The sequence below is a fragment of the Hetaerina americana genome, unplaced genomic scaffold, assembly GCF_022747635.1.
Source record: "Hetaerina americana unplaced genomic scaffold, ioHetAmer1.1.p SCAF_270, whole genome shotgun sequence".
NCBI lineage: Eukaryota > Metazoa > Arthropoda > Insecta > Odonata > Calopterygidae > Hetaerina > Hetaerina americana.
Window position 1 is genome coordinate 72,765 of NW_027286842.1, and position 26,026 is coordinate 98,790.

The 26,026-nt window shown below is 51.2% G+C and overlaps 8 non-coding genes and 3 pseudogenes across 8 annotated transcripts; all 11 read right to left on the reverse strand.

The window, feature by feature from the left end:
* Window positions 1-489: 489 nt before the first annotated feature.
* Window positions 490-623, reverse strand: LOC139689777 (U2 spliceosomal RNA; annotated as a pseudogene).
* Window positions 624-2,136: 1,513 nt separating this feature from the next.
* Window positions 2,137-2,329, reverse strand: LOC139689729 (U2 spliceosomal RNA). Its single transcript, XR_011701363.1, has one exon. It is a non-coding gene; the product is annotated as a U2 spliceosomal RNA (small nuclear RNA).
* A 1,513-nt stretch (window positions 2,330-3,842) lies between these two features.
* Window positions 3,843-4,035, reverse strand: LOC139689792 (U2 spliceosomal RNA). The gene has a single exon (XR_011701399.1). It is a non-coding gene; the product is annotated as a U2 spliceosomal RNA (small nuclear RNA).
* A 1,513-nt stretch (window positions 4,036-5,548) lies between these two features.
* On the reverse strand, window positions 5,549-5,741 carry LOC139689793 (U2 spliceosomal RNA). The gene has a single exon (XR_011701400.1). It is a non-coding gene; the product is annotated as a U2 spliceosomal RNA (small nuclear RNA).
* Window positions 5,742-7,254: 1,513 nt separating this feature from the next.
* LOC139689732 (U2 spliceosomal RNA) lies at window positions 7,255-7,443 on the reverse strand. The gene has a single exon (XR_011701366.1). It is a non-coding gene; the product is annotated as a U2 spliceosomal RNA (small nuclear RNA).
* A 5,535-nt stretch (window positions 7,444-12,978) lies between these two features.
* On the reverse strand, window positions 12,979-13,084 carry LOC139689763 (U2 spliceosomal RNA; annotated as a pseudogene).
* A 1,513-nt stretch (window positions 13,085-14,597) lies between these two features.
* Window positions 14,598-14,791, reverse strand: LOC139689741 (U2 spliceosomal RNA). The gene has a single exon (XR_011701374.1). It is a non-coding gene; the product is annotated as a U2 spliceosomal RNA (small nuclear RNA).
* A 5,253-nt stretch (window positions 14,792-20,044) lies between these two features.
* Window positions 20,045-20,178, reverse strand: LOC139689767 (U2 spliceosomal RNA; annotated as a pseudogene).
* A 1,513-nt stretch (window positions 20,179-21,691) lies between these two features.
* Window positions 21,692-21,884, reverse strand: LOC139689794 (U2 spliceosomal RNA). The gene has a single exon (XR_011701401.1). It is a non-coding gene; the product is annotated as a U2 spliceosomal RNA (small nuclear RNA).
* Window positions 21,885-23,397: 1,513 nt separating this feature from the next.
* Window positions 23,398-23,590, reverse strand: LOC139689795 (U2 spliceosomal RNA). The gene has a single exon (XR_011701402.1). It is a non-coding gene; the product is annotated as a U2 spliceosomal RNA (small nuclear RNA).
* A 1,513-nt stretch (window positions 23,591-25,103) lies between these two features.
* On the reverse strand, window positions 25,104-25,296 carry LOC139689797 (U2 spliceosomal RNA). Its single transcript, XR_011701403.1, has one exon. It is a non-coding gene; the product is annotated as a U2 spliceosomal RNA (small nuclear RNA).
* Window positions 25,297-26,026: the final 730 nt, after the last annotated feature.

The following is a 26,026-nucleotide window of genomic DNA, read 5'->3' on the forward strand; positions in this document are numbered from 1 at the left end:
GAAAAGGAAACCGCGCGCCGTTCAAATCACCCGCTCTGCGCCGATCCGTACGGGATCGACGGAGGGTGCTCCCGGGGGCCCTGAGGGGGTCCGGGGGCCTCGGTGCTCAAGCTACCGGTCCGGAGGGGACCTGGCAGTGCACCGGGGGCCGGGGAACGTCCGGTGCTCAGCCTACCGGTCCTGAAGGGACCCGGCGGTGCACCGGGGGCGGGGGCCTGCGCCGGGCCTTAGGGGCCCGGCGTCGAGCCCGGGGAGGTTATCACCCCAAGTGGGCGTGGGGAACGGTCCGTGAGCGACCGGGGAGCCCTGAGGGGGCGGTGGGTCCCACGGTCCGCCTTGAAGAGGCAATGGACCGTGGGGCCATCGGGGGTCGAAAGAGGGGCTACTGGGCAGAGCAGGCGCCTAGTGTCCTGTTGCCCCTTCCCTCTGGGAGTGTCCCGGGGGGCTTACCGTTGGTCGGGGCCCGTCCGGGATTCCTCAGAGAGGCAAGAAAGGTCCAAAAGCGGTAGATCTGTTCATTTAAAAATTTGAATTTGGCGGGCGAAAAAGAAGAAAGTTAAGGGGATTAAGCTGATAAGAACAGATACTACACTTTGATCTTAGCCATAAGGCCGAGAAGCGATAAGGGAGCCCTTTTCTGCAATATTTACATGTGTAGGGACGACCCCGGAGCACTTGGGGCGGAGGGCGCAGGATTGGCGTAGGCGCCGCGGGGTGGCATTGGTCGGGGAGAATTCGCGTAGGATCCTGCGGGGGTGTTTCCGAAGGCTTCCTTGTTTTCCTGCAGCAAGAAAAGTTTTGGGGGGGCGCGGGGGGCAGGACGGCCGGAGCAATTGCGTCCCCGGAGTCCGGAGGCGAGACAGTAAATTGCAACGCGGAGTCCTTCGCTAGGTCGTGCCATCTCTGTGAGCGACACACGAGACGTATTGCAAGCTCTCTCCCCGCTTCCCGGGAAAGGTCGGGCGCAATTTTCAAACATTCCGAAAATGGAGGGGGGCATCCAGGACGGTAATAAAGGGCCCTTTTCGCCAGTATTCAGTGGTCGACAGTTTTTCGAAAAACGGGCTTCCTCTTCACTTCACTTCCTGTGTGGTAGAGATTTAAAATCGTGTGCTGTTCACTTACTTTGCATTAATCGTCATTAGTAAAAATACGCTTTCCTTATAAATAAATAAATACATAAATTAGGGTTTCTTCAAATATAAACAAATTAGGGTTTTCTTCAAATCGGAGAATAGGAATCGAAAAGGCTGTAAAAAAGTGGCGCTTTCAATTGCACAAGATGGAAAACCAGATTTCTCCATTGTTTATATTTTCCATTTTCTCGAAAAATATCGCGAAAATGGGCATCGATTTCCGCGAAATTCGCAAAAAATTTCTGAAAATTTTTTTGCAAAGATTTTTCCAATTTTTCCCGAGTGCTCGCGATCGGTCGTTTCCTCCGATGTATTGAGTTTCTTTTCCGTTCAATTTTTTTTCATCAAACACACACTCCTTTTACAAGAATTATCTTCGCATAAATTCTGTGGAAAGATTGGTGTTCAAAAACTAAGGTAAAAGAGTGGAACTCGCCTATTTCCGCGAGTCGATTCGCGTCGGGTCGTCTTGAATGACGCTCCTTGCCGGGAGCGCGCGCGCGCCATCTCTTCGGGGGGGGAGGTAAACAGCTGGAAGGAAGGGGCGTCACACGCCAAAGTTTGAAACGTGATCCGGCGCCTCTCTTCAACAGTTGTCGTCGTCTCCAATGATGGAATACTGAGGAGACAAGACGTTGTTGTTGTTGACGTTGCATTGAAAGCAGAAAAAATAATTGCATTATTTTCACAAAATTATATTTATTGTTACACTTACACTTTAAAGTGACGACGACTCTCTTCAGATGGGATTTTTTTTCTTCCCAAGTTTCTCTCCTTTTAATAATTCATTCCTTTTAATACTTCGTTGTGCTGCTTCAATTTGGATTACATTACTTTTGCTCCGCTCGCATGGAATAAAATCGCTTCTCTCCGCGAAAATGCAATTTCGCGAATATTTTTCCAGCCGGATCGCCTGAAATTTGCAAGTGCGAAAATAAATAATTTTCGCGGATCAATTTAAGCTTCAATCTGTTCTCATCAGCTTTTAAGTGGACCTTTTTAATGATGGGCCGATCCCGACGGTACTGCAATGCCGGGCCAACCCGCGGCAGGGATGGAGTAAACTCCGGGTACCCCGCCAATGTCCAAAAATCAATTTGAATTTGGCGGGCGAAAAAGAAGAAAGTTAAGGGGATTAAGCTGATAAGAACAGATACTACACTTTGATCTTAGCCATAAGGCCGAGAAGCGATAAGGGAGCCCTTTTCTGCAATATTTACATGTGTAGGGACGACCCCGGAGCACTTGGGGCGGAGGGCGCAGGATTGGCGTAGGCGCCGCGGGGTGGCATTGGTCGGGGAGAATTCGCGTAGGATCCTGCGGGGGTGTTTCCGAAGGCTTCCTTGTTTTCCTGCAGCAAGAAAAGTTTTGGGGGGGCGCGGGGGGCAGGACGGCCGGAGCAATTGCGTCCCCGGAGTCCGGAGGCGAGACAGTAAATTGCAACGCGGAGTCCTTCGCTAGGTCGTGCCATCTCTGTGAGCGACACACGAGACGTATTGCAAGCTCTCTCCCCGCTTCCCGGGAAAGGTCGGGCGCAATTTTCAAACATTCCGAAAATGGAGGGGGGCATCCAGGACGGTAATAAAGGGCCCTTTTCGCCAGTATTCAGTGGTCGACAGTTTTTCGAAAAACGGGCTTCCTCTTCACTTCACTTCCTGTGTGGTAGAGATTTAAAATCGTGTGCTGTTCACTTACTTTGCATTAATCGTCATTAGTAAAAATACGCTTTCCTTATAAATAAATAAATACATAAATTAGGGTTTCTTCAAATATAAACAAATTAGGGTTTTCTTCAAATCGGAGAATAGGAATCGAAAAGGCTGTAAAAAAGTGGCGCTTTCAATTGCACAAGATGGAAAACCAGATTTCTCCATTGTTTATATTTTCCATTTTCTCGAAAAATATCGCGAAAATGGGCATCGATTTCCGCGAAATTCGCAAAAAATTTCTGAAAATTTTTTTGCAAAGATTTTTCCAATTTTTCCCGAGTGCTCGCGATCGGTCGTTTCCTCCGATGTATTGAGTTTCTTTTCCGTTCAATTTTTTTTCATCAAACACACACTCCTTTTACAAGAATTATCTTCGCATAAATTCTGTGGAAAGATTGGTGTTCAAAAACTAAGGTAAAAGAGTGGAACTCGCCTATTTCCGCGAGTCGATTCGCGTCGGGTCGTCTTGAATGACGCTCCTTGCCGGGAGCGCGCGCGCGCCATCTCTTCGGGGGGGGAGGTAAACAGCTGGAAGGAAGGGGCGTCACACGCCAAAGTTTGAAACGTGATCCGGCGCCTCTCTTCAACAGTTGTCGTCGTCTCCAATGATGGAATACTGAGGAGACAAGACGTTGTTGTTGTTGACGTTGCATTGAAAGCAGAAAAAATAATTGCATTATTTTCACAAAATTATATTTATTGTTACACTTACACTTTAAAGTGACGACGACTCTCTTCAGATGGGATTTTTTTTCTTCCCAAGTTTCTCTCCTTTTAATAATTCATTCCTTTTAATACTTCGTTGTGCTGCTTCAATTTGGATTACATTACTTTTGCTCCGCTCGCATGGAATAAAATCGCTTCTCTCCGCGAAAATGCAATTTCGCGAATATTTTTCCAGCCGGATCGCCTGAAATTTGCAAGTGCGAAAATAAATAATTTTCGCGGATCAATTTAAGCTTCAATCTGTTCTCATCAGCTTTTAAGTGGACCTTTTTAATGATGGGCCGATCCCGACGGTACTGCAATGCCGGGCCAACCCGCGGCAGGGATGGAGTAAACTCCGGGTACCCCGCCAATGTCCAAAAATCAGATTAATATTCTGGTCCCGCAATGCGGGACGTATCAGATATTAAGCTGATAAGAACAGATACTACACTTTGATCTTAGCCATAAGGCCGAGAAGCGATAAGGGAGCCCTTTTCTGCAATATTTACATGTGTAGGGACGACCCCGGAGCACTTGGGGCGGAGGGCGCAGGATTGGCGTAGGCGCCGCGGGGTGGCATTGGTCGGGGAGAATTCGCGTAGGATCCTGCGGGGGTGTTTCCGAAGGCTTCCTTGTTTTCCTGCAGCAAGAAAAGTTTTGGGGGGGCGCGGGGGGCAGGACGGCCGGAGCAATTGCGTCCCCGGAGTCCGGAGGCGAGACAGTAAATTGCAACGCGGAGTCCTTCGCTAGGTCGTGCCATCTCTGTGAGCGACACACGAGACGTATTGCAAGCTCTCTCCCCGCTTCCCGGGAAAGGTCGGGCGCAATTTTCAAACATTCCGAAAATGGAGGGGGGCATCCAGGACGGTAATAAAGGGCCCTTTTCGCCAGTATTCAGTGGTCGACAGTTTTTCGAAAAACGGGCTTCCTCTTCACTTCACTTCCTGTGTGGTAGAGATTTAAAATCGTGTGCTGTTCACTTACTTTGCATTAATCGTCATTAGTAAAAATACGCTTTCCTTATAAATAAATAAATACATAAATTAGGGTTTCTTCAAATATAAACAAATTAGGGTTTTCTTCAAATCGGAGAATAGGAATCGAAAAGGCTGTAAAAAAGTGGCGCTTTCAATTGCACAAGATGGAAAACCAGATTTCTCCATTGTTTATATTTTCCATTTTCTCGAAAAATATCGCGAAAATGGGCATCGATTTCCGCGAAATTCGCAAAAAATTTCTGAAAATTTTTTTGCAAAGATTTTTCCAATTTTTCCCGAGTGCTCGCGATCGGTCGTTTCCTCCGATGTATTGAGTTTCTTTTCCGTTCAATTTTTTTTCATCAAACACACACTCCTTTTACAAGAATTATCTTCGCATAAATTCTGTGGAAAGATTGGTGTTCAAAAACTAAGGTAAAAGAGTGGAACTCGCCTATTTCCGCGAGTCGATTCGCGTCGGGTCGTCTTGAATGACGCTCCTTGCCGGGAGCGCGCGCGCGCCATCTCTTCGGGGGGGGAGGTAAACAGCTGGAAGGAAGGGGCGTCACACGCCAAAGTTTGAAACGTGATCCGGCGCCTCTCTTCAACAGTTGTCGTCGTCTCCAATGATGGAATACTGAGGAGACAAGACGTTGTTGTTGTTGACGTTGCATTGAAAGCAGAAAAAATAATTGCATTATTTTCACAAAATTATATTTATTGTTACACTTACACTTTAAAGTGACGACGACTCTCTTCAGATGGGATTTTTTTTCTTCCCAAGTTTCTCTCCTTTTAATAATTCATTCCTTTTAATACTTCGTTGTGCTGCTTCAATTTGGATTACATTACTTTTGCTCCGCTCGCATGGAATAAAATCGCTTCTCTCCGCGAAAATGCAATTTCGCGAATATTTTTCCAGCCGGATCGCCTGAAATTTGCAAGTGCGAAAATAAATAATTTTCGCGGATCAATTTAAGCTTCAATCTGTTCTCATCAGCTTTTAAGTGGACCTTTTTAATGATGGGCCGATCCCGACGGTACTGCAATGCCGGGCCAACCCGCGGCAGGGATGGAGTAAACTCCGGGTACCCCGCCAATGTCCAAAAATCAGATTAATATTCTGGTCCCGCAATGCGGGACGTATCAGATATTAAGCTGATAAGAACAGATACTACACTTTGATCTTAGCCATAAGGCCGAGAAGCGATAAGGGAGCCCTTTTCTGCAATATTTACATGTGTAGGGACGACCCCGGAGCACTTGGGGCGGAGGGCGCAGGATTGGCGTAGGCGCCGCGGGGTGGCATTGGTCGGGGAGAATTCGCGTAGGATCCTGCGGGGGTGTTTCCGAAGGCTTCCTTGTTTTCCTGCAGCAAGAAAAGTTTTGGGGGGGCGCGGGGGGCAGGACGGCCGGAGCAATTGCGTCCCCGGAGTCCGGAGGCGAGACAGTAAATTGCAACGCGGAGTCCTTCGCTAGGTCGTGCCATCTCTGTGAGCGACACACGAGACGTATTGCAAGCTCTCTCCCCGCTTCCCGGGAAAGGTCGGGCGCAATTTTCAAACATTCCGAAAATGGAGGGGGGCATCCAGGACGGTAATAAAGGGCCCTTTTCGCCAGTATTCAGTGGTCGACAGTTTTTCGAAAAACGGGCTTCCTCTTCACTTCACTTCCTGTGTGGTAGAGATTTAAAATCGTGTGCTGTTCACTTACTTTGCATTAATCGTCATTAGTAAAAATACGCTTTCCTTATAAATAAATAAATACATAAATTAGGGTTTCTTCAAATATAAACAAATTAGGGTTTTCTTCAAATCGGAGAATAGGAATCGAAAAGGCTGTAAAAAAGTGGCGCTTTCAATTGCACAAGATGGAAAACCAGATTTCTCCATTGTTTATATTTTCCATTTTCTCGAAAAATATCGCGAAAATGGGCATCGATTTCCGCGAAATTCGCAAAAAATTTCTGAAAATTTTTTTGCAAAGATTTTTCCAATTTTTCCCGAGTGCTCGCGATCGGTCGTTTCCTCCGATGTATTGAGTTTCTTTTCCGTTCAATTTTTTTTCATCAAACACACACTCCTTTTACAAGAATTATCTTCGCATAAATTCTGTGGAAAGATTGGTGTTCAAAAACTAAGGTAAAAGAGTGGAACTCGCCTATTTCCGCGAGTCGATTCGCGTCGGGTCGTCTTGAATGACGCTCCTTGCCGGGAGCGCGCGCGCGCCATCTCTTCGGGGGGGGAGGTAAACAGCTGGAAGGAAGGGGCGTCACACGCCAAAGTTTGAAACGTGATCCGGCGCCTCTCTTCAACAGTTGTCGTCGTCTCCAATGATGGAATACTGAGGAGACAAGACGTTGTTGTTGTTGACGTTGCATTGAAAGCAGAAAAAATAATTGCATTATTTTCACAAAATTATATTTATTGTTACACTTACACTTTAAAGTGACGACGACTCTCTTCAGATGGGATTTTTTTTCTTCCCAAGTTTCTCTCCTTTTAATAATTCATTCCTTTTAATACTTCGTTGTGCTGCTTCAATTTGGATTACATTACTTTTGCTCCGCTCGCATGGAATAAAATCGCTTCTCTCCGCGAAAATGCAATTTCGCGAATATTTTTCCAGCCGGATCGCCTGAAATTTGCAAGTGCGAAAATAAATAATTTTCGCGGATCAATTTAAGCTTCAATCTGTTCTCATCAGCTTTTAAGTGGACCTTTTTAATGATGGGCCGATCCCGACGGTACTGCAATGCCGGGCCAACCCGCGGCAGGGATGGAGTAAACTCCGGGTACCCCGCCAATGTCCAAAAATCAGATTAATATTCTGGTCCCGCAATGCGGGACGTATCAGATATTAAGCTGATAAGAACAGATAAAAATGTTTATTTAAAATTCTTTAAATACAGAGTTTAAAATATTCAATTAGCAACTTACATATGTATATTTGATACAAGTCCGGCTCCCTCCAAGTGAGGGAGCCGGGGAACAAGTCTTTGCCCTTTTTTTTTCAGGGAATGTTTATATAGTTATACTGCTTCTCACACATTTGTTTTTTTTATATAGTACAGGTAATATGTTCACATTTTGGGGGGTTTCACTTTAGGGGGGGGTGACACTTGGGGAGCCGTTTATAAACTACGGCATTTTGTCCATTTATACACTATGGCTCATAAAAGAAAGGGGACAGAAAAGGTTTTACAAAAGAAGAAGTACGGAAAAAGGAAAAAAAAGGGAAAATGATTTTAATACGACTTCACTTTTGTCTTTATTTCAGCCTCCGGAGCCGTCCTCGTATTGTCGGTGACCCGTGATGTGCTCGACGTAGCAGTCCCGCGACCATCGGATGACGTCGCTCACCATTAGCCGCCGCATGGTGTTGCAGTATCGTCGAGGTAGGCCCAGGGATTTCAGGACGGGATCGTTCTTCGGGTCCCAAGTCCCCAGGCTTCCCACGACGATGGCGGCGACCGATGTTCTGCTTCCCTGCTGGCGGATGGTCTCTGCCAGGGCGGCATACTTCTCCTCCTTTGCGGTCCTGGCTGCCAGCAGTGCGTCGTCCGTATTCTCGAATGGGACCGCTACGTCGATCAGAGTCACAGTCTTGTCGGCCTGGTTAGTTATAACCAGGTCTGGTCTAAGAGTCGAGTCGGTGCCAGGTACTTGTTTGTTGACTCTGATTTCATCGTCACCTTTTCCCCGGCGTCCAATCAGAGCCTTGTAGAGTCGGTCTTGGACAGCGTTATGTCTACGCTGCCACGTCCTTGAATGCATTGTACAGTGGTTAATGACATGGGGCAGGGTCTCTTCCGCGTAGCCGCATCGCCGACACCGCTTGTCCCCGTTGGTTTCCCAACGGCGACAGGCATTGAGTGGGAGCAGGTCGAGCCGAGCCCTAAAGATGAACCTCCAATCACAAAACCTGGTGTACCTCCCTCCTGCCAGGAAGTGATTGGAGGCTTCAGACTTCGCCGAGGCACGAATGACTTTACCTTGGTCGGGCTTGGCGCTTACCTTGTTCAGGTAGTAGCGCCGCACCGCGACCTTCAGGGCACCCGTCAGTTGCCTCACGGCCTTCGGGGGAACCCTGATGAAAGGTGGTCGATCTTCTGAACCGTCATTCATGTCGCGGAACGAAATCTGCATCTCCTTTAGCTCGTCCGACCATCTCCAACTCAATCCAATGCGCGCGGCGATACGGCGTGACGCGGAACGAACCTGCGTGAAGAGGGAGCTGAAGTCACCGCTTTCCCTTCCAAAGTCATCCCGCAGACTACCGCTAAGGTACTCTGCGAGATCACCGGTGGTTGGCGGCCTCCTCAGCTTCCTCCGCACTACCTCCTTCAGGCGACCCCAGGCGAGCACTCTCACGTTGGGGTCACGGGAATGGAGGAGTCTATAACCCTGTACAATGGTCAAGATGTCGGTCAAGTCAGAAAGAGGGAGAAGACCTGCGCCGCCATGTTGATGGCCAATGAAGACCATCTCAGGCGATGCCCTTTTGGGCAAATGGAGCCAGCCCTTTGCGCAGGCCTTCAGCTTCTTGTCAATGTCAGTCAGATATTTTTTCTTTACGTTACCAGCCCGCAAGATGAACTCCAGTCTGGGCAGCAGGAAGATGTTGGTGGCGGCGATCTTCTGCCACGGGGCGAGGAGAGACTCGTCGATCTTGCTGACGTCCTCGCCCAAGCGCACCAGGTCCTCCTCGGGCGTCTGGTCCACGTGGAAACCGAAGGGGACCCCGAGGTACCGGTACGCCTCGCCGTCCTTCAGACTGGAGATGGCCGATCCCTGGATGGTTAGCTGGGACGGCTGCACGGGCTGGTTCGTAGAGAAATTTAGGTCCAGCGTGGCGCACTTGCTTGGCTTGAATTCTAATCCTGCTGCTGTTGCCTTCTCTCCTGCGATGGTCAGCAGGCGCTGCAGGTGCTCCTCGTCTCGGGCCACCAGCACCAAGTCGTCGGCGTATGCCAGGATGGCGATGTCCTGCCCCTGGACGACGACTCCGGACTTGCCTGCTTCTCCAGCGACCGCCCGTATCACCGGCTCCATCCCCAGATTGAAGATGGTCGGCGATAACGGGCACCCCTGCTTGACACCGGCGCAGATGTCAATGACGCCGGTGTCGCCGCTGGACGTCTTCACTACCGTGGAGCCCTTCTGCAGCTCCTCCACGGTCCTCCTCATCTCCTCAGGCAAGTCCATCCTCCTTAAGGTCTTCTGGAGGTGCTGGTGCGGAATGGACCCGAACGCGTTTCGAAGGTCAAGCCAAGCCAGTGCGATGTGGGAGTGTCTGCGTCTTGCCTCGTCGACAGCTGTCTGAAGGGTGAAATTGTGCTCGTGGCACCCCTCGAACTCCCGGAAGCCCTTTTGAGCCGGGTGCATCTTCTTCCCGCTGACCGCCCAGGATAGTATGCGGTCAGCCAGCACCCCGGCGTATAGCTTGGCGATGGTATTGCCAAGCGCAATGGGCCTCCAGTTGCCGATGTCCCGGCGGTCCCCCCCTTTGTGCAGGAGGACGGTTCGAGAGGTCTTCCACGAGGCCGGTGTTCTGGCCTCCTTCAGGCACCTGTCAAAGATTGCAGAAAGAATAAGTCCATGTCTATCGACCGCCCTCAGGTCGCCGTAGGTGAGGCCATCGGGGCCTGGAGCGGTGTTCTTCGTCCTAGACATGCGTCTCGTCACCTCTTCAGGAGTCACCCTTTCGAGGAGCAGTTTCTTCTCGGTCTCCGTTGTTCGACGGTAGACCGATTCATCATCCGTATCTTCGAAGCCCCCAATCCCGACATCCCCGTAGATTTGGCGGAAATGCTTTTCCACCTCCTCCGCGGGTATATCGCAATAGGGAGACCTCTCAGAAAGGATGCTTTCAACTGCCCTTCTGGGGTGGCTCCGGAAGAGTTTTTGTATGTCCGACGCCTTTTTGGCGTCGTAGTCCGGTACTTGTCTGCGTCTGGTCGGTGGTTTATGCGCAACGTTTCGCGGCCGAGGTGCTTCCTTTCCGTCTGCTTTCTTTGCCTCCTTTTTCCGCTCCGCCTGGATGCTGGCCACCAGTTCTTCTACCACGACCTCGAATTCTTCCCATGATTGGCCGGATGTATTGGCCAATCGGTCGAGCCACAGTTTCTCCTTCGGTCCTCCTGTGGGCCCGACAGGTCGTGGTGCTGCCAGATCTTCTGCTGCTTCTGCTGGTGGCGGATGTTCTTCATTTCCAGGCGGCGGTGACGGGATCTCAAAGTCACCGATCACGGGGGGCGGTTCCGGCTCCGGGTGTTCGGCCGGTTCAGCTGCTCTTGGTACGGAAATTTGCACCTCGGTCACGTTGGGCGGCGTTGCGCATCTAGCAGTCTCCTCGATTGCCTCCTGAAGGGGGACAATCAAGGGGGGAGGTCTTTTATGGGTCGACTTGTGGTTCGCTAATCCACGGCGGGTAGGACATGCAAAGGTGCATTGTTCGCACCGATACCGGAATGCCTCAGGTTCTTCCGCTTCCTTGCTGGTACCTCCCTTCAAGCAAGGGTGCGTGGATGGCTTGCGGCCGATAGTCTTGCCGCAGATGGAGCAGGCGTTGACGGATGTCAGTGTCAGGCCGTGCTGCTCCTTGAGGTGCCTCAGCAGGCTTCTCCTTGTCGCCGTCCACGCAGAAGCTCGGAATGACGTGGGGCATCCGGGCTCGGTGCAACCTAAGCTATCCGCCACGGGGAAGAAAACCACAAGTTGATTATCGACTCTCTTGGCCGACACCGTGGTGCCGGTCAGGAGACTCGTCGTGACCCTGTCAGTCGTCTGGGGGACGGGGGCTGTCTGGGGAGAGTCCTGGGAAGGAACCAGCGCTGGACGTCTGGCCGAGGATGAATCCGGGGGCGTCGTGAAGTCGTCGAGGGATGGGGAGGGAGGAGAGGAAGAGCGGGAGTGAGGGGGGGAATAGGTGACGTCAGAAAGGGGGGAAAAGGTCTCTAAGGGGATCTTTCGGACGCAAGAAGGAGAAGAAGAAGGAGAAGATACATTAGAATACACTGGTGAGCCATAGCGTACAAATGGACGGGGACGGCGCGTCCTTAGCGGCGAATCGCATTCGGGCGCGCCGCCGGGTGACCTAGGGGGGGCGGGGGGAGTAGTGGGGGAGCCGGGCGCTGATGCCTCGGCTCTCCTCCTTCGCAAAGTACGAGAGGAGGATGGGGGGGCGGAGGTTTTGGCACCCGGTGTTTCCGGGGCTTTTTTCGCGGCCCCCGCCCCCCCGTTTTTACGGGGGGGACGTGGGGGCATTGGGGGTTGTTAGCGCATGGGGAGGGGCCGGGGGGCACTCTTCCGCGGTCTTAAGGACCGTGGAAGAAGTTTAATTAAATCGTTAATTAAATCGTCCTTTTAAGGACGGGAAAAGGAAAAATTGTCCTTTTAAGGGCTATAAAAATTTCTAAGGACATTAACAATGGCCAAAAGGTAACAACGGGGGTACGGGGGGTCTTTTCCGCGGCCTGAAGGGCCGCGAAATAGAAAATTACAATTTTCAAACTTTTGAAATGCGCGGCGGCGTCCGCCTGGAGAAAGTTCAGGCGGCCGCCGAGGGTTGGCGCTGAGGGCGCACTACCACGCTTCTCGGCCCTTCTGGGCGGGACCGGGAGGAGATTTGAATGTTTTAGGGAGTTTTCCTGTCGCAACTGTGAAAGATGACGTCTTTCACCGAGTATTGCGATCAGGGGAGGAATGAGTGGTAATTCCGTCGGGCGTGAGGCGCGCCGAGCGTGAATTTACCAACGGGATGGCGGGAAAAGCGGAAAAACGGGTCTTGGCGAAGCGCGCGCCGTTTGAATCGCCCGCTCTGCGTCGGTCCTTACGGGACTCGACGGAGGGCGTCCCCTGGTGCCCTGAGGGGGCCGGGGAGGAGGGGGGAGAATTAAATTATTCACCACCGATCGGGCGTGACGCGCCCGCGGATCGGGGGAAGCGAGGGAAACCTGGTGCACACTACACCGGCCTGGAAGAGGCCTGGCGCTGCACCAGGGGTCGGGGGCGGCTTGGTGCTCAAACTACCGGTCCAGAAGGGACCCGGCAGTGCACCAGGGGACGGGGGAAACCCGGTGCTTAGGCTGCCGGTCCAGAAGGGATCCGGCAGTGCGCCCGGGGGAGGGGGGCTTTGATACGGCGTCGGATCTGAAGGATCCGGTGCCAGCCCGGGGGATATTCGCCCAGAAGGGGCGATTCGGATGATCCGTAGTGGATCCGGGGAGCCCAGAAGGGGCATTGGGTCCCACGGCCCGCCTTGAGGAGGCAATGGACCGTGGGGCCATTGGGGGAGGGGGGGGAGAAAGAGGGGAAGTGAGCAGAGCAGGCGCCTAGTGTCCTGTTACCCCTTCTCTCTGAGAGTATCCCGGGGGGCTTACCACTGGTGGGGGCCCATCCGGGACTCTTCAGAGAGGCACGGAAACGAAAGTGTAGCTGTTCATGAAAGAGATCGGGAGGAAAATTTACGTTAAAAAATACAAATCAAAGGAAATTAAGCTGATAAGAACAGATACTACACTTTGATCTTAGCCATAAGGCCGAGAAGCGATAAGGGAGCCCTTTTCTGCAATATTTACATGTGTAGGGACGACCCCGGAGCACTTGGGGCGGAGGGCGCAGGATTGGCGTAGGCGCCGCGGGGTGGCATTGGTCGGGGAGAATTCGCGTAGGATCCTGCGGGGGTGTTTCCGAAGGCTTCCTTGTTTTCCTGCAGCAAGAAAAGTTTTGGGGGGGCGCGGGGGGCAGGACGGCCGGAGCAATTGCGTCCCCGGAGTCCGGAGGCGAGACAGTAAATTGCAACGCGGAGTCCTTCGCTAGGTCGTGCCATCTCTGTGAGCGACACACGAGACGTATTGCAAGCTCTCTCCCCGCTTCCCGGGAAAGGTCGGGCGCAATTTTCAAACATTCCGAAAATGGAGGGGGGCATCCAGGACGGTAATAAAGGGCCCTTTTCGCCAGTATTCAGTGGTCGACAGTTTTTCGAAAAACGGGCTTCCTCTTCACTTCACTTCCTGTGTGGTAGAGATTTAAAATCGTGTGCTGTTCACTTACTTTGCATTAATCGTCATTAGTAAAAATACGCTTTCCTTATAAATAAATAAATACATAAATTAGGGTTTCTTCAAATATAAACAAATTAGGGTTTTCTTCAAATCGGAGAATAGGAATCGAAAAGGCTGTAAAAAAGTGGCGCTTTCAATTGCACAAGATGGAAAACCAGATTTCTCCATTGTTTATATTTTCCATTTTCTCGAAAAATATCGCGAAAATGGGCATCGATTTCCGCGAAATTCGCAAAAAATTTCTGAAAATTTTTTTGCAAAGATTTTTCCAATTTTTCCCGAGTGCTCGCGATCGGTCGTTTCCTCCGATGTATTGAGTTTCTTTTCCGTTCAATTTTTTTTCATCAAACACACACTCCTTTTACAAGAATTATCTTCGCATAAATTCTGTGGAAAGATTGGTGTTCAAAAACTAAGGTAAAAGAGTGGAACTCGCCTATTTCCGCGAGTCGATTCGCGTCGGGTCGTCTTGAATGACGCTCCTTGCCGGGAGCGCGCGCGCGCCATCTCTTCGGGGGGGGAGGTAAACAGCTGGAAGGAAGGGGCGTCACACGCCAAAGTTTGAAACGTGATCCGGCGCCTCTCTTCAACAGTTGTCGTCGTCTCCAATGATGGAATACTGAGGAGACAAGACGTTGTTGTTGTTGACGTTGCATTGAAAGCAGAAAAAATAATTGCATTATTTTCACAAAATTATATTTATTGTTACACTTACACTTTAAAGTGACGACGACTCTCTTCAGATGGGATTTTTTTTCTTCCCAAGTTTCTCTCCTTTTAATAATTCATTCCTTTTAATACTTCGTTGTGCTGCTTCAATTTGGATTACATTACTTTTGCTCCGCTCGCATGGAATAAAATCGCTTCTCTCCGCGAAAATGCAATTTCGCGAATATTTTTCCAGCCGGATCGCCTGAAATTTGCAAGTGCGAAAATAAATAATTTTCGCGGATCAATTTAAGCTTCAATCTGTTCTCATCAGCTTTTAAGTGGACCTTTTTAATGATGGGCCGATCCCGACGGTACTGCAATGCCGGGCCAACCCGCGGCAGGGATGGAGTAAACTCCGGGTACCCCGCCAATGTCCAAAAATCAGATTAATATTCTGGTCCCGCAATGCGGGACGTATCAGATATTAAGCTGATAAGAACAGATTTAAAATGTTTATTTGAAAATTCTTTCATACAGAGTTTTAAGCAACTTATAATTAATATATAATTTATACATGACCGGCTCCCTCCAAATGAGGGAGCCGGGGAACAAGTCTTTTTGCCCCTTTGTTTTGGGGAAATATTATAATAATATAGGCTTCTCGCACGAGTGTTTTTTTTTATAAAATGTTTTATATGTTTAAGTCTCTCACGGGGAGGGTTTACACTTTGGGGGGGGGCCGTTTATACACCACGGCGTGGCCATTCATACACTATGGCTCATAGAGTAAATAAAAGAGAAAGGGGACAGAGAAAGGTTTTACAATGAAGAAGTATGGAAAGAGGGGGGGAAATGATTTTACACGACTTCACTTTTGTCCTTTCCTTTTCAGCCTCCGGAGCCGTCTTCATACTGTCTATGTCCCGTGATGTGTTCGACGTAGCAGTCCCGGGTCCAGCGGATGACGTCGCTGACCATCAGTCGCCGCATGGTGGTGCAGAATCGTCGAGGTAGGCCCAGGGACTTCAGGACGGGGTCGTTCTGCGAGTCCCACGTCCCCAGGCTTCCCACGACGATGGCGGCGACCGATGACCGGTATCCCTGCTGGCGGATGGTCTCTGCCAGGGCGGCGTACTTCTCCTCCTTCGCGGTCCTGGCTGCCAGCAGAGCTCCCTCGTTGTTCTCGAACGGTACTGCTACGTCGATCAGTGTCACAGTCTTGTCGGCCTGGTTAGTTATAACCAGGTCTGGTCTAAGAGTCGAGTCAGTGCCAGGTACTTGTTTGTTGACTCTGATTTCATCGTCACCTTTTCCCCGGCGTCCAATCAGAGCCCTGTGTAGTCGGTCTTGGACAGCATTATGTCTATGCTGCCACGTCCTTGAGTGCATCGTGCAGTGATTAACGACGTGGGGCAGGGTCTCCTCCGCGTAGCCACATCGCCGACACCGCTTGTCCCCGTTGGTTTCCCAACGGCGACAGGCATTGAGCGGGAGCAGATCGAGCCGAGCCCTAAAGATGAACCTCCAATCACAAAACCTGGTGTATCTCCCTCCTGCCAGGAAGTGATTGGAGGCTTCAGATTTCGCCGAGGCACGAATGACTTTCCCTTGATCGGGCTTGGCGCTTACCTTGTTCAGGTAGTAGCGCCGCACCGCGATCTTCAGGGCACCCGTCAGTTGCCTTACGGCCTTCGGAGGAACCCTGATGAAGGGGGGGCGGTCTTCAGCCCCGTCATTCATGTCCCGGAACGAAATCTGCATCTCCCTTAGCTCGTCCGACCATCTCCAGCTCAAGCCTATGCGCGCGGCGATACGGCGTGACGCGGAGCGAACCTGCGTGAAGAGGGAACTGAAGTCGCCGCTTTCCCTTCCAAAGTCATCCCGCAGACTACCGCTAAGGTACTCCGCGAGATCACCGGTGGTTGGCGGTCTCCTCAGCTTCCTCCGCACTACCTCCTTCAGGCGACCCCAGGCGAGCACTCTCACGTTGGGGTCACGGGAATGGAGGAGTCGATATCCCTGCACGATGGTCAATATGTCAGTCAAGTCGGAAAGAGGGAGAAGACCTGCGCCGCCGTGTTGATGGCCAATGAAGACCATCTCAGGCGATGCCCTTTTGGGCAAATGGAGCCAGCCCTTTGCGCAGGCCTTCAGCCTCTTGTCGATGTCAGTCAAGTTCTTCTTTTTAACGTTACCAGCCCGCAAGATGAATTCCAGCCTGGGCAGAAGGAAGATGTTGGTCGCGGCGATCTTCTGCCACGGGGCGAGGAGTGACTCGTCGATCTTCTTGACGTCCTCGCCCAAGCGCACCAGGTCCTCCTCGGGGGTCTGGTCCACATGGAACCCGAACGGGACCCCGAGGTACCGGTACGCTTCGCCGTCCTTCAGGCTGGAAATGGCCGCCCCCTGGATGGTGAGTTGGGACGGCTGCACGGGCTGGTTGGTTGAAAAGTTGAGGTCCAGCGTTGCGCACCTGCTTGGCTTGAACTGTAGACCTGCAGCGGTCGCCTCTTCTCCCGCGATGTTCAGCAGGCGCTGCAGGTGCTCCTGGTCCCGGGCCACCAGCACCAAGTCGTCCGCGTAGGCCAGGATGGCGATGTTCTGCCCCTGGACGACGACTCCGGACTTGCCTGCCTCACCAGCGACCGCCCGTATCACCGGCTCCATTCCCAAGTTGAAAATGGTCGGTGACAACGGGCACCCCTGCTTGACACCGGCGCAGATGTCGATGACGCCGGTGTCGCCGCTGGCCGTCTTCACGACCGTGGAGCCCTTCTGCAACTCCTCCACGGTCCTCCTCATCTCCTCAGGCAAGTCCATCCTCCTCAAGGTGTTCTGGAGGTGTTGGTGCGGGATGGACCCGAACGCGTTCCGTAGATCAAGCCAAGCCAGTGCGATTCGGGAACGTCTGCGTCTCATTTCGTCAACAGCTGCCTGAAGGGTGAAGTTGTGCTCGTGGCACCCCTCGAACTCCCGGAAGCCCTTTTGAGCCGGGTGCATCTTCTTCCCGCTGACCGCCCAAGATAGTATGCGGTCAGCAAGCACCCCGGCGTACAGCTTGGCGATGGTGTTGCCAAGCGCTATGGGCCTCCAGTTGCCGATGTCCTGGCGGTCCCCCCCTTTGTGCAGGAGGACAGTCCGAGAGGTTTTCCACGCGGCCGGTGTCCTGGCCTCCTTCAGGCATCTGTTGAAGATAAAAGAGAGAATTCGTCCATGTCTATCGACCGCCCTCAGGTCGCCGTAGGTGAGGCCATCGGGGCCCGGGGCGGTGTTTTTGGTTCTAGACATGCGTCTCGTCACTTCTTCAGGAGTGATCCTTTCGAGGAGCAGTTTCTTCTCGGTCTCCGTCGTGCGACGGTAGACCGAGTCGTCACCCTCGTCCTCCAAGCCCCCCATTCCGACATTCCCGTAGACTTGGCGGAAATGCTTTTCCACTTCCTCCGCGGGAATGTCGCAATAGGGTGACTTATCAGACAGGATGCTCTCCACTGCCCTCCTGGGATGACTCCTGAAGAGTTTCTGTATGTCCGACGCCTTTTTCGCGTCGTAGTCAGCTACTTGTCTGCGTCTTGGTGGTTGTCTGTGCACGACGTTTCGTGGCCGAGGAGCTTCCCCTCCGTCCGCAGGTTTCGCCTCCCTCTTCCTCTCCGCCTGGGTGGTGGCCACCAGATCCTGCACCACGACCTCGAACTCCTCCCATGACTGGCCGGTGGTGCTGGCCAGTCGGTCGAGCCACAGCTTCTCCTTCTGCTGTATCGGTGGCTCGACCTGTCGTGGTGCTCCTTCTGCTGCGTCTGGAGCTGGCGGCGGCGATGTTGCTGCGTCCACAGGCGGCGGTGACCCGGTGTCGTTGAGGTCACCGACTTCGGGAGGCTGCCCCGGCGCCAGGTCTTCGGCCGGAGCGTCAGCTGCTGCGTCTGGATCGGAGGGTTGCGCCTCGGTCACGTTGGGCGGCGTCGTGCATCTAACTGTCTCCTCGATTGCCTCCTGAAGGGGGGCAATCAAGGGGGGAGGTCTCTTGTGGGTCACCATGTGGTTCGCCAACCCGCGACGGGTAGCGCATGCGAAATCGCATGCCCCGCACCGATGCGAGAGTGCAACACGCCCGTCCGCAGCTTTACGTATCCCCCCTTTGAGGCAGGGATGAGTGGACGGCTCGCGGCCGATAGTCCCACCGCAGATGGAGCAGGCGTTCACCGACGTGAGTCGGTGGCCGTGCTGCTCCATCAGGTGCCGGACGAGACTTCTCCGCATCGCCGTCCACTCCGTAGCGCGGAAGGACATGCTGCATCCCACCTCGGTGCAGGTTAACGTATCCGCCACGGGAAAGTAAACCACAAGTTGATTGTCGATTCTCCTGGCCGACACCGCGGTGCCGGTCAGGAGAAGCGCCGGGACCCTGTCAGTCGTTTGGGGGGCGGGGGCAGTCGGGGGAATCGGGGGGGGAGAATCCAGCGCCGGACGTCTGGACGAAGAAGAATCCGGAGGCGTCGTGAAGTCGTCGAGGGAGAGAGGGGAAGAAGAACGGGACTTGGGGGGAGAATAGGTGACGTCCGAGAGCGGGGAGAAGGTCTCAAGGGAAGGCTTTCGGACGCCGGATGGAGAAGAAGAAGAAGAAGAAACGGGGGAGCCATAGTGTATGATTTTCCGCGGGCGACGCGTCCTACGCGCCGAAGCGCTTTCGGACGCGCCGTCCGGTGGTGTATGGGGAGGGGAGGAGTCGGGCTCTGACGCCTCGACTTTCCTCCTCCGCGGAGTGCGAGAGGAGGAGGGGGGGGCGGAGGAACTAGCACGCGATGGTGCTTTTCTAACGGCCCCCGCCCCCCCGTTTTTACGGGGAGGACGTGGGGGCATGGGAGGGCGTTAAGTCATGGCACAAACGGGGCCTGGCGGACGATATTCCACGGCCTGAAGGACCGTGGAACGTTGTTTTGAAAATTGTCCTTTTAAGGACACAAAAAATTCAAAAGATATAAATGCTGAAGGCCAAGGGGGGCGACGGAGGGCTTTTCCGCGGTCTGAGGGACTGCGGAACGAAAATTTTCAAAAATACAAATTTAAATTAAGCGCGTGGCGTCCACCTGAATGAAGTCCAGGCGGCCGCCGAGGGATGGCGCTGAAGGCGCTCAACCCGCTTCTCGGCCCGTATGGGTGGGATCGGGAGGAAATTTGAATTTACCGGGGTTTTGAAATGACGGTTTTGTGGAAGATGAAGTCTTCCACAAATACCGGACGGGGGGGGAGGGGGTCAATCGAACCGATCGGGCGTGAAGCGCGCCGAACGGTCGCTTGACCGGCGTCGCGGCCGAAAAGGAAACCGCGCGCCGTTCAAATCACCCGCTCTGCGCCGATCCGTACGGGATCGACGGAGGGTGCTCCCGGGGGCCCTGAGGGGGTCCGGGGGCCTCGGTGCTCAAGCTACCGGTCCGGAGGGGACCTGGCAGTGCACCGGGGGCCGGGGAACGTCCGGTGCTCAGCCTACCGGTCCTGAAGGGACCCGGCGGTGCACCGGGGGCGGGGGCCTGCGCCGGGCCTTAGGGGCCCGGCGTCGAGCCCGGGGAGGTTATCACCCCAAGTGGGCGTGGGGAACGGTCCGTGAGCGACCGGGGAGCCCTGAGGGGGCGGTGGGTCCCACGGTCCGCCTTGAAGAGGCAATGGACCGTGGGGCCATCGGGGGTCGAAAGAGGGGCTACTGGGCAGAGCAGGCGCCTAGTGTCCTGTTGCCCCTTCCCTCTGGGAGTGTCCCGGGGGGCTTACCGTTGGTCGGGGCCCGTCCGGGATTCCTCAGAGAGGCTAGAAAGGTCCAAAAGCGGTAGATCTGTTCATTTAAAAATTTGAATTTGGCGGGCGAAAAAGAAGAAAGTTAAGGGGATTAAGCTGATAAGAACAGATACTACACTTTGATCTTAGCCATAAGGCCGAGAAGCGATAAGGGAGCCCTTTTCTGCAATATTTACATGTGTAGGGACGACCCCGGAGCACTTGGGGCGGAGGGCGCAGGATTGGCGTAGGCGCCGCGGGGTGGCATTGGTCGGGGAGAATTCGCGTAGGATCCTGCGGGGGTGTTTCCGAAGGCTTCCTTGTTTTCCTGCAGCAAGAAAAGTTTTGGGGGGGCGCGGGGGGCAGGACGGCCGGAGCAATTGCGTCCCCGGAGTCCGGAGGCGAGACAGTAAATTGCAACGCGGAGTCCTTCGCTAGGTCGTGCCATCTCTGTGAGCGACACACGAGACGTATTGCAAGCTCTCTCCCCGCTTCCCGGGAAAGGTCGGGCGCAATTTTCAAACATTCCGAAAATGGAGGGGGGCATCCAGGACGGTAATAAAGGGCCCTTTTCGCCAGTATTCAGTGGTCGACAGTTTTTCGAAAAACGGGCTTCCTCTTCACTTCACTTCCTGTGTGGTAGAGATTTAAAATCGTGTGCTGTTCACTTACTTTGCATTAATCGTCATTAGTAAAAATACGCTTTCCTTATAAATAAATAAATACATAAATTAGGGTTTCTTCAAATATAAACAAATTAGGGTTTTCTTCAAATCGGAGAATAGGAATCGAAAAGGCTGTAAAAAAGTGGCGCTTTCAATTGCACAAGATGGAAAACCAGATTTCTCCATTGTTTATATTTTCCATTTTCTCGAAAAATATCGCGAAAATGGGCATCGATTTCCGCGAAATTCGCAAAAAATTTCTGAAAATTTTTTTGCAAAGATTTTTCCAATTTTTCCCGAGTGCTCGCGATCGGTCGTTTCCTCCGATGTATTGAGTTTCTTTTCCGTTCAATTTTTTTTCATCAAACACACACTCCTTTTACAAGAATTATCTTCGCATAAATTCTGTGGAAAGATTGGTGTTCAAAAACTAAGGTAAAAGAGTGGAACTCGCCTATTTCCGCGAGTCGATTCGCGTCGGGTCGTCTTGAATGACGCTCCTTGCCGGGAGCGCGCGCGCGCCATCTCTTCGGGGGGGGAGGTAAACAGCTGGAAGGAAGGGGCGTCACACGCCAAAGTTTGAAACGTGATCCGGCGCCTCTCTTCAACAGTTGTCGTCGTCTCCAATGATGGAATACTGAGGAGACAAGACGTTGTTGTTGTTGACGTTGCATTGAAAGCAGAAAAAATAATTGCATTATTTTCACAAAATTATATTTATTGTTACACTTACACTTTAAAGTGACGACGACTCTCTTCAGATGGGATTTTTTTTCTTCCCAAGTTTCTCTCCTTTTAATAATTCATTCCTTTTAATACTTCGTTGTGCTGCTTCAATTTGGATTACATTACTTTTGCTCCGCTCGCATGGAATAAAATCGCTTCTCTCCGCGAAAATGCAATTTCGCGAATATTTTTCCAGCCGGATCGCCTGAAATTTGCAAGTGCGAAAATAAATAATTTTCGCGGATCAATTTAAGCTTCAATCTGTTCTCATCAGCTTTTAAGTGGACCTTTTTAATGATGGGCCGATCCCGACGGTACTGCAATGCCGGGCCAACCCGCGGCAGGGATGGAGTAAACTCCGGGTACCCCGCCAATGTCCAAAAATCAGATTAATATTCTGGTCCCGCAATGCGGGACGTATCAGATATTAAGCTGATAAGAACAGATACTACACTTTGATCTTAGCCATAAGGCCGAGAAGCGATAAGGGAGCCCTTTTCTGCAATATTTACATGTGTAGGGACGACCCCGGAGCACTTGGGGCGGAGGGCGCAGGATTGGCGTAGGCGCCGCGGGGTGGCATTGGTCGGGGAGAATTCGCGTAGGATCCTGCGGGGGTGTTTCCGAAGGCTTCCTTGTTTTCCTGCAGCAAGAAAAGTTTTGGGGGGGCGCGGGGGGCAGGACGGCCGGAGCAATTGCGTCCCCGGAGTCCGGAGGCGAGACAGTAAATTGCAACGCGGAGTCCTTCGCTAGGTCGTGCCATCTCTGTGAGCGACACACGAGACGTATTGCAAGCTCTCTCCCCGCTTCCCGGGAAAGGTCGGGCGCAATTTTCAAACATTCCGAAAATGGAGGGGGGCATCCAGGACGGTAATAAAGGGCCCTTTTCGCCAGTATTCAGTGGTCGACAGTTTTTCGAAAAACGGGCTTCCTCTTCACTTCACTTCCTGTGTGGTAGAGATTTAAAATCGTGTGCTGTTCACTTACTTTGCATTAATCGTCATTAGTAAAAATACGCTTTCCTTATAAATAAATAAATACATAAATTAGGGTTTCTTCAAATATAAACAAATTAGGGTTTTCTTCAAATCGGAGAATAGGAATCGAAAAGGCTGTAAAAAAGTGGCGCTTTCAATTGCACAAGATGGAAAACCAGATTTCTCCATTGTTTATATTTTCCATTTTCTCGAAAAATATCGCGAAAATGGGCATCGATTTCCGCGAAATTCGCAAAAAATTTCTGAAAATTTTTTTGCAAAGATTTTTCCAATTTTTCCCGAGTGCTCGCGATCGGTCGTTTCCTCCGATGTATTGAGTTTCTTTTCCGTTCAATTTTTTTTCATCAAACACACACTCCTTTTACAAGAATTATCTTCGCATAAATTCTGTGGAAAGATTGGTGTTCAAAAACTAAGGTAAAAGAGTGGAACTCGCCTATTTCCGCGAGTCGATTCGCGTCGGGTCGTCTTGAATGACGCTCCTTGCCGGGAGCGCGCGCGCGCCATCTCTTCGGGGGGGGAGGTAAACAGCTGGAAGGAAGGGGCGTCACACGCCAAAGTTTGAAACGTGATCCGGCGCCTCTCTTCAACAGTTGTCGTCGTCTCCAATGATGGAATACTGAGGAGACAAGACGTTGTTGTTGTTGACGTTGCATTGAAAGCAGAAAAAATAATTGCATTATTTTCACAAAATTATATTTATTGTTACACTTACACTTTAAAGTGACGACGACTCTCTTCAGATGGGATTTTTTTTCTTCCCAAGTTTCTCTCCTTTTAATAATTCATTCCTTTTAATACTTCGTTGTGCTGCTTCAATTTGGATTACATTACTTTTGCTCCGCTCGCATGGAATAAAATCGCTTCTCTCCGCGAAAATGCAATTTCGCGAATATTTTTCCAGCCGGATCGCCTGAAATTTGCAAGTGCGAAAATAAATAATTTTCGCGGATCAATTTAAGCTTCAATCTGTTCTCATCAGCTTTTAAGTGGACCTTTTTAATGATGGGCCGATCCCGACGGTACTGCAATGCCGGGCCAACCCGCGGCAGGGATGGAGTAAACTCCGGGTACCCCGCCAATGTCCAAAAATCAGATTAATATTCTGGTCCCGCAATGCGGGACGTATCAGATATTAAGCTGATAAGAACAGATACTACACTTTGATCTTAGCCATAAGGCCGAGAAGCGATAAGGGAGCCCTTTTCTGCAATATTTACATGTGTAGGGACGACCCCGGAGCACTTGGGGCGGAGGGCGCAGGATTGGCGTAGGCGCCGCGGGGTGGCATTGGTCGGGGAGAATTCGCGTAGGATCCTGCGGGGGTGTTTCCGAAGGCTTCCTTGTTTTCCTGCAGCAAGAAAAGTTTTGGGGGGGCGCGGGGGGCAGGACGGCCGGAGCAATTGCGTCCCCGGAGTCCGGAGGCGAGACAGTAAATTGCAACGCGGAGTCCTTCGCTAGGTCGTGCCATCTCTGTGAGCGACACACGAGACGTATTGCAAGCTCTCTCCCCGCTTCCCGGGAAAGGTCGGGCGCAATTTTCAAACATTCCGAAAATGGAGGGGGGCATCCAGGACGGTAATAAAGGGCCCTTTTCGCCAGTATTCAGTGGTCGACAGTTTTTCGAAAAACGGGCTTCCTCTTCACTTCACTTCCTGTGTGGTAGAGATTTAAAATCGTGTGCTGTTCACTTACTTTGCATTAATCGTCATTAGTAAAAATACGCTTTCCTTATAAATAAATAAATACATAAATTAGGGTTTCTTCAAATATAAACAAATTAGGGTTTTCTTCAAATCGGAGAATAGGAATCGAAAAGGCTGTAAAAAAGTGGCGCTTTCAATTGCACAAGATGGAAAACCAGATTTCTCCATTGTTTATATTTTCCATTTTCTCGAAAAATATCGCGAAAATGGGCATCGATTTCCGCGAAATTCGCAAAAAATTTCTGAAAATTTTTTTGCAAAGATTTTTCCAATTTTTCCCGAGTGCTCGCGATCGGTCGTTTCCTCCGATGTATTGAGTTTCTTTTCCGTTCAATTTTTTTTCATCAAACACACACTCCTTTTACAAGAATTATCTTCGCATAAATTCTGTGGAAAGATTGGTGTTCAAAAACTAAGGTAAAAGAGTGGAACTCGCCTATTTCCGCGAGTCGATTCGCGTCGGGTCGTCTTGAATGACGCTCCTTGCCGGGAGCGCGCGCGCGCCATCTCTTCGGGGGGGGAGGTAAACAGCTGGAAGGAAGGGGCGTCACACGCCAAAGTTTGAAACGTGATCCGGCGCCTCTCTTCAACAGTTGTCGTCGTCTCCAATGATGGAATACTGAGGAGACAAGACGTTGTTGTTGTTGACGTTGCATTGAAAGCAGAAAAAATAATTGCATTATTTTCACAAAATTATATTTATTGTTACACTTACACTTTAAAGTGACGACGACTCTCTTCAGATGGGATTTTTTTTCTTCCCAAGTTTCTCTCCTTTTAATAATTCATTCCTTTTAATACTTCGTTGTGCTGCTTCAATTTGGATTACATTACTTTTGCTCCGCTCGCATGGAATAAAATCGCTTCTCTCCGCGAAAATGCAATTTCGCGAATATTTTTCCAGCCGGATCGCCTGAAATTTGCAAGTGCGAAAATAAATAATTTTCGCGGATCAATTTAAGCTTCAATCTGTTCTCATCAGCTTTTAAGTGGACCTTTTTAATGATGGGCCGATCCCGACGGTACTGCAATGCCGGGCCAACCCGCGGCAGGGATGGAGTAAACTCCGGGTACCCCGCCAATGTCCAAAAATCAGATTAATATTCTGGTCCCGCAATGCGGGACGTATCAGATATTAAGCTGATAAGAACAGATACTACACTTTGATCTTAGCCATAAGGCCGAGAAGCGATAAGGGAGCCCTTTTCTGCAATATTTACATGTGTAGGGACGACCCCGGAGCACTTGGGGCGGAGGGCGCAGGATTGGCGTAGGCGCCGCGGGGTGGCATTGGTCGGGGAGAATTCGCGTAGGATCCTGCGGGGGTGTTTCCGAAGGCTTCCTTGTTTTCCTGCAGCAAGAAAAGTTTTGGGGGGGCGCGGGGGGCAGGACGGCCGGAGCAATTGCGTCCCCGGAGTCCGGAGGCGAGACAGTAAATTGCAACGCGGAGTCCTTCGCTAGGTCGTGCCATCTCTGTGAGCGACACACGAGACGTATTGCAAGCTCTCTCCCCGCTTCCCGGGAAAGGTCGGGCGCAATTTTCAAACATTCCGAAAATGGAGGGGGGCATCCAGGACGGTAATAAAGGGCCCTTTTCGCCAGTATTCAGTGGTCGACAGTTTTTCGAAAAACGGGCTTCCTCTTCACTTCACTTCCTGTGTGGTAGAGATTTAAAATCGTGTGCTGTTCACTTACTTTGCATTAATCGTCATTAGTAAAAATACGCTTTCCTTATAAATAAATAAATACATAAATTAGGGTTTCTTCAAATATAAACAAATTAGGGTTTTCTTCAAATCGGAGAATAGGAATCGAAAAGGCTGTAAAAAAGTGGCGCTTTCAATTGCACAAGATGGAAAACCAGATTTCTCCATTGTTTATATTTTCCATTTTCTCGAAAAATATCGCGAAAATGGGCATCGA